General features: G+C 44.9%; 1 long non-coding RNA gene across 1 annotated transcript; it reads right to left on the bottom strand.

The window, feature by feature from the left end:
* Positions 1-3,575: 3,575 nt before the first annotated feature.
* Positions 3,576-7,316, bottom strand: LOC132002797 (uncharacterized). Its single transcript, XR_009400018.1, has 3 exons — positions 7,004-7,316; positions 6,259-6,449; positions 3,576-4,094 (listed from the first exon to the last, which is right to left on the bottom strand). It is a non-coding gene; the product is annotated as an uncharacterized LOC132002797 (long non-coding RNA).
* Positions 7,317-7,671: the final 355 nt, after the last annotated feature.

The following is a 7,671-nucleotide window of genomic DNA, read 5'->3' as shown; positions in this document are numbered from 1 at the left end:
AGGGCCTGTGGGACATGGAAGGAAGCTACTACAGCCTGTGTTGGCTCATGTAGAACATCAGGACCTTTGCATAACCCTCAAGTCAGGGAAAAACAAACTCTTGTATAACTATCAAATTGGGGAACCCGTATAACGGCCAAGATGGAATTTCCTATTAGCCTTGTGGGATAGGTGCTTCAAGTCTTCTGTAAATTAATTTTCTTAAAATGAAGATGATGCTTTCTTTATTCACAAGATCCTTCAAACAAACAAAAATGTTTGAATTAAGGAAGAATAAAACTGTTACTTCTGTTCTTACTCCCTACTCTAAGAATTAGAATCTTCTTTTTTTTAGGTTTTCTTTCTTTTTTTTTTTTTTAAGATTTTATTTATTTATTTGAGAAAGAGTGTGTGAGCCGGGGTGGGGGGGTGGGGGGGCGGTTGCAGAGGGAGACGGAGAAGCAGACTACCGTACTCCCCTCCCCCAGCAAGGAGCCTAATACAGGACTCCATCCCAGAACCCCGGAATCATGACCCAAGTGTCTGAGTTCACAGACCTTAACCCACTGAGCCACCCAGACACCCCCATGAAATGGTGTAAGCCTTTGAGCACAGGAGCCACTTACTTTGCAAATCAGTGACTCTCCTCACCAGTTCTCAGATTGCCTAATGTTGCCCACATTTAAACTTGTGCTTTTTAGTTTGGGCTGAAATCAACTCTTCAGCTTTTAAAACAAACAGACAAACAAACAAACTAACCCACACCTGGAAATTCTTATTGAATGTATTTGTAGTCATGCTTGATTATCTGTGTTTTTTAAAAGCTTTGCTAATGCTCCTCATGGTGTATAAATTGAGATACTCTTTTCGGAGTGTTGCCGACCCCCAACTGCCCTCTTTGGGAAAAGTTGAATCATTTTTTTAGAAATGGTTCTCCATTTCAGATTTGAATATATGCCAAAGTAGCTCCTGAGTCTGTAAGTTCTACGTCAAAGGAAAATACAAATCTGAAGAAGAAACATGCTTATAAAGGATAAAGTGTTGTAACACTGAGTCAAATGAGCTGAGACCCAGCCTCAGTTCTGATACTTTCCATCCACGTGACCTTGGGCAAAGGACTTTGATGTCTTTGCCTTAGTTTTCTCATCTGTAACATGGAAGTGACATACTTGCCCCATCTTGCAAAGTAGTGGTGAGGACAAAATAAAATATGAAAGCGCATGTCAGTCCTCTCGGAATCTATAAAACCCTGCAGAAATGCAAGTTGTCATGAACTACTAGATGCTTTGTGTAAGCTGATCTTTTATTAATTATTTACTTTTAATTAATTATTAGTCGGTCTCTAATTAGTTCTTCATAGTTGAATTTTGTTATTTTGAGGGTTCTGAAAACACATACTCAAGTTCCTACTTAAAAGAACGCAGTGATTATGCTGGGTGTAATGCAGCTCTGGGCAGAAGGGAATCCAGAAGACGGCGCTGGCCCTTGTGATGAGGGAGAAGCAAGCCTCCTGGACCTGCTCTAGGCGGGTCCCCCAGATCCTGTCAGAAAAAAGAACTTTTGTCCTCTGCGTAAGAAGTGAGGTCATGGAAGCCAAATTCATCGTAAATCAAAGCAAGTCTGGGTCTCCTTCGCCTCTCAAATGTAGACATCTATAAACAGTTTCTTACGTAAATATACTTTGTTACTTCCAGAAATATGGGAACAAAGCCAGAATCTCAAAAAGATAAAGGTTAGACGATCAGAGATGTGTGCTAGAAATCAAAAATAACCCAAAACCTGGTTGAACTCAGTCCTGACCGCCTGTTCTTTAGGGGAGGGTTGACATTCACAAGCTTAAACTGAAGGTTAGGGGTTTTACCTAACCTTTGTGGTGGTTTGTTCCATTTTGCCACAAGGCCGCAAGAAATGCAGCCCCCACAGCATGGTGGGGACGAGGCTGTGGGTCACAAACAAGACTCAAGGCTGTGGTTTGGGGAAGCAGTTTGGAGCAACAGGGAGGCTGGGGGCTCGCAGCCTGGGAGCCTGTGTCTGAACTCTTGGTCGGGAGTCCTCAGGCACGGAAGGCACTCCCTCGAAGCTTTTATTTGCTAATCGGTAAGCCTGAAAATATTGAGCTCTGTCTTGGGGGGCTGTGAAGATGACATAGGACAATGTATGTAAAAGCACCTAGCAAAGTACTCATATAGGGTAGGCCTCCCTGAGATGTTCTCCCCTAAACACCACCATCCTCCATCTGCAGGTTACTTTGGACAACTTGGACTTGGACAAGTCACTTTGCAGACATCTTAAGTTTAGTCGATTTGTACTTCCCAGAAGGGAAGCCTTTGGGCTATTTGGATAATACTCCAGAGAAAACTGCTTCATTTGAATAATTCCGTGCATTTCCCGTGCACATTCATTCCTGTAACCTATGTGGAGTCAGGGGCTTGTGTGGTCCGGCTCCAGCAGGGAAGGCACACTCACATAAACACCGGCAGGAGTAATTAAGCAATTAGAATCGTTATTACATCCCTTCACAAAAGTGCCCAAGAGGATTTATTTTCTTTGGCTACAGCAAGGCTCCCCCTATCCTTCCCTCTGTCAATATCTCTCAGATGTCTGGCAGCTGCTTCGGGGTCTCTCTGCACACCCCCTACTCCACACTGTTAACAGCCCCCCCCAAACTTCTTCCCATTGTTTTGTTACCTTGGGGCAGTGCATAGTGCTGTAATCTTATATATACATTTATTAAGCTTATTAGCATTGCCTTGGACATCAAATAATCAACAGCCTCCCAAATAGTCCTAGACTATGTACATAACTAATAAATCAAAATATATAAATATAATAATATATAATAAGGTATAACAAATATATAAGTATAATAAGTAATATATATGCTAAGGTATTTTTTTCTTAATACTTAAACATTGCAAACTTATTTCAATACATCTAAATGTTTAATTAAATTCACAAATGTATTAGAGTCTTGTAAATATTTTACCACTTTAAGAAACAATACTTAGAAGGCAGTAATGATTACAAAAATCAGTGCATTTACATTCAACAAATAACAAGATTATTAACTTTATAGGAAAAAAGCCCTCCTCATCTAAAAATCTGACACTCCCAAAATGCTTTCACAACTATTTTCTGCACATACATTATTACTGAGAAAAATTTCCTATAATAGATCGCACATGTGTATCCTTATATTCTTGCCAATACAACACTTTGCATGAATAATGCCAGCAACTATTTATTCAGTTGAATTTTGTACCTATTATTTCCCCCACAGCATTGGTAGGATCATCTCCATTTTACAGATGAAGATACAAAACCAGAAACAAGTTAGGGCATCTTGGATTCCGAATTATCCCCTCCTCAGTCCTTCTGCAAGCAAAACTGCCTTTCCTGGGAATCAGAGGGAATGCCCCTCTCGAATCTGATGGTGAGGTAGGCCGTGGCCTGGCTTGCTTGAGGTCTAGTGATGCGAAAGAAAACAGAACTCATTGGGGTGTACGTTAGTCTTCTCAGACTCCCATAACAAAATACTACAGACTGTGTAGCTTCAAACATAGACATTTATTTTTTCACAGTTTTGGAGGCTAGAAGTCCAAGATCAAGGTGCCTTTGGGGTTGGTTACTGAGGAGGCCTCTCTTCCAGACTTGCAGAGAACTACTGCCTCCCTGTGCCCTGCAATGGCCTTTCCTCTGTACACACAAACAGAAAGATAGACAGAGACAGAGAACTCTCTCTGGTGCCTCTTCTTCTTCTTGTGAGGATACCAGTCCTATCAGATTAGGGCCCTACCCTTATGACCTTAATCCCCTCCCCAAAGGCCCCATCTCCAAATATAGTCCCACTGGGGATTAGGGCCTCAGCATAAATTTCGAGGGTGACACAGTTCTTTCTGCAGATGCAGCAATACATCTGAGGCGAACTGCTCCTCCTTGGCCCAGCGGTCCTGGGCTCTCCTTACGGCAGACTCCTCTCTCCTCATGGGCTTTGTGAACTCAGAACCTGGGGAAACTCTACGGGAAGAATAAGGGAGATGTCAGGATGTTTGTCCTTTGTATTCGTGATCTTGTACATGACCTTCCCTCTGGTTGTTGGTTGGCTTGCCAGCGACCTGAAGGAAAGCAAACATCAAGACAGTCCAAATGATCACTTTTGCTGACCTTCAACCCGGACTATCTCTTAGGAAAACTCTTCAAGAAGCAGTGTGATACAACGTAGAGAGCTCTATATCTGGAATCAGAAGTCCTGGGTTCGAATCCCAACAGCTTATCATGGCCTGTGAGCTCCCTCATGACTGAAGCTCCGGCTGTCTCCACCTCACCCCTTACACTCTTCCTCTCTCACTCCCTCCACCAATGCTGGCTTCCTGCTTCTACTCAAAACCCACAAGCACATGCCCACCTTAGGGCCTTTGCAAAGCTGTTTCCTCTGTCTGGAAATCTGTCCCTCAGGTATTGGCTTGGACCATTCTCTTACTTCATTTATTACTTCACTTAAATGCTGCCCCTCCCAGAAGGCTCTTCTCTGACTATTCGATCTAAAATGGCACCTACTCCTCCCTTCCATCAGGCCCATCCCCGACACTGCTTGATTCCTCTTTCCAATACTTATCACCACATGATGTTACCATACACATTTATTTGTGTGTGGCTTGTCTTTCCCAATATATTGCTGACTCCACTAGGGCAAGTTCATTGGTTTCATCCAGGGCTGTGGCCCATGCCAAGAAGAGCCCCAGAAGCAAAGAAGCCACTCAAAACAGATTTTGAATGAATGACTGGGAATGAATGAGGCACCTAATCTTGGTTTTGGCTTCCCTAACGTGGCTCATCTTTACTCAGGACTAGTCCTCGGGGGGGCCTCTGGCCTGTCCTTGGCCTCACGGGCGAGGGCATCTCAGTGGACTCTAGGGTGCCATCACCCTGCAGCTCCTAGAGCCATCCCCACTGTGGCAGCTTTCAGCTTGCTGCAGACAGTGGGAAGCCAGGCTTCCTCTGAGCACAGGGGAGGTTCCAGAAAGGACAGGTGCCCCGAAGTGGTACAGAGGGTAGGAGTGAGGAAAAGCAAAGTGGTTGAAGGATAGCCAACCACCCTTAAAGGGTGGGAACTAAATAGTGCACTGCATGCAGAGTGACCTTTGCAAGAAGAAAGCCTGGGAGGGGTTTGCTAAACTTTGTGCCTAAGATGAAAGTGTTTCTGGGCTAAAGGCAGAAGCAAAGGATCCTGACCGAGACCTACTGTCAGTGCAGAAAGGAGAGAGTGACAGCTCCATGAGACAACGCTTGCTCACTTCCCTTTCCCTGGGGATGAGAGCGGTCCCTGGTGCATCACTGGTACCTGGTGAATTTGTAGTCTCCTTGAAGATGGTCCAGAAGGCACCTCATAGAGAGTGTGTGTGCAGAGACCTAGCAAAGGTGGTGCATGGGAAAGAGAGTGAACATGGACCGCATCAAATGAAGAAGCTTCTTAGAAGAGACATCAGTGATGTGATGGAAAGCTGGGCAGCCACAAGGTGACTCCCTGGTCCCAGCAGTAACTGGCTATAGGAACCTGGGCAAGCTTCTTCTCTGCCTTATTTTTCTCATCAGGAAAGTGAGTCCAAATGCCACTGACTTTGTAGATTGTTTCTGAATCATGTGCTGAGAATCCAGCATGGCCCTGGCATGGGAAGCTGCAATGTGCAATGCATGAAGGAGAGAGGAGGGAAGCAGGGTCTAGATGGATGGGGAGCGAGCAGTCGGAGTATGGAGGATTCGGGTAGGGCAGACGGAGGAAACTCCGGAGAAATGAAGGCCACAAAGAGGGCTGAGCCTCTAGAGGTTCAAGAAGAGGGGGCTCTGAAATGGATGGCCAGGAGGGAGTGGCTGAGGAGGAGGAGAGTGGAAGGGGAGGAAGAAGGAATCTGACAGAGACCCATGGACACTGTCGCAGCTCTGGCCCTGCTGGCTGGTAGCACCCCCCCACCCCCCACCCCGAAGACAACAGGGGAAGCTCTGTGCCAACCTGGACAGATGTGGGGAAATTAAGGCCCAGGGAAGTCTCATAGGTCTCTGCAGGAAGCAGCAGTTTGTTAATAGGGGCTCATCAGGCTTGGATGCCTGCTGGGGAGGAGATGGAAACACAGTTAATGCATCTCATCATCAAAAGCAGGAAGGAAATGAAACAGTTTGGAAGTCACTGCAAGAGAGACTTTATGTAAATTTGAAATAAAGGGTTTGGTTAACCAGGTGCACTCAGGGACTTCTTGATTTTGTATGTTTAAGACAGATAATCACCTTGGCATGCATTAGAAGGCCGGTGAGCTCAGGCTTGTCCAACGGGCCAACATGTGACTCATCTCATGGATTAGTCCAGCTCTTGTTGGGTTCTTTGCATGCTGAGTGATAAGCCTCGTAGCCTCTTGTCAGATCCTTTCTCCAAGGACCAAGTCACCTCCTGGAGCATCCCATGTTACAGGCTGGTGTGGCTGCCCAGAAATTTGGAAAGAACTCACTCAGATAACAATGTAATCACTACCACTTACTGAGTTTGAGATCAAAAGGATTTTCATAGAACACTAAGATGTTATTTGCATTTTTCACTCTCGTTCTTTCATGATTGTACAGAAGAGCTTTCTAGAAGCTACATGAGGTGTGAGTGTGATACCACAACAGTCTGAATGAGGACATATAAGTAAATGTCAGATATTAAAGAGATTTGCAAAAATGGGAAACAATGTCACTCGTCTAGGCTTTTTTTTATTTTGAAATACAGCTTTTTTCATAAAAACATGGTTTGTAAAATTTATTTTTTTAAACCATGTTTTTAAAGTGTGTGGTGGGCTTATTTCCTAATGAAATGAATATTTTAATGAGAATTTTAATTATTGAAAAGTAAATTTTAGTTTTTAATGTGGTAAATATTGATTGATAGAATCTGCATAAACAAAGCTTTTGAGTCTTCAATAACTTGTAAGAGTGTAAAGGGTGTAAAGAGTGTAAGACCAAAATGAATGCAAAGGGCATAAGATCGTGGACTTACCTTTTCTGCACACTATCTTTAGTCTTCAGAACAGACCCCTCAGAGAAAGCCTTTGATTTCCAGCACACAGAAAACAAAAAGGAGCCTCAGAAGAAACAAAACCTATGCCTCTAATAAGAGATCCGGGATTGCCCATGCTCACGTTTCCCCCCTGCCTCCTGACATCTGCTGTAGCGGAAGGACATTTTAAGTCAGAGCAAGAAAACCACAATTAGTGATTTGCAAGAGGCAAACCTCATTCTCCACTGCTTTCCGAAAAATAGTATCTGTGTTACTTTGTCTCAAGAGAAGGAAACCAGTTGAGTTCAAAAAGACATTTCTCCATCCCTGGCTTCACGCTGAGCACCTGCTCTGGGCATTGCTAGGTCTGTGTGGGCGGCGGGGCGGGGCGGGGCGAGGGGGGCGGGGTGTGGTGGAGTAGGGTGTTGGGGGATGGGAGTAGGCCCGGCAAGACCTGGGCTACCACGTCTGCACAGTGCCCTCTGCTGGCCGCTCGCGGCTCCAGCACTGCTTGGGGATCACATTGCGAAAAGATTCACTGTCACTGAGGGGGGTGCGGGGGCGGGGCGAAACTTCAGGACCACCGGCTCACCCTCTGGTCCTTATTCATGGGTTTAGCTCCCACCCCGGGCAGGCATTAGTGCTGCTCCCGGGATAGAAAGTCGAAT

The sequence above is a fragment of the Mustela nigripes genome, chromosome 15, assembly GCF_022355385.1.
Source record: "Mustela nigripes isolate SB6536 chromosome 15, MUSNIG.SB6536, whole genome shotgun sequence".
NCBI lineage: Eukaryota > Metazoa > Chordata > Mammalia > Carnivora > Mustelidae > Mustela > Mustela nigripes.
This window is presented reverse-complemented; position numbering and strand designations above follow the sequence as displayed.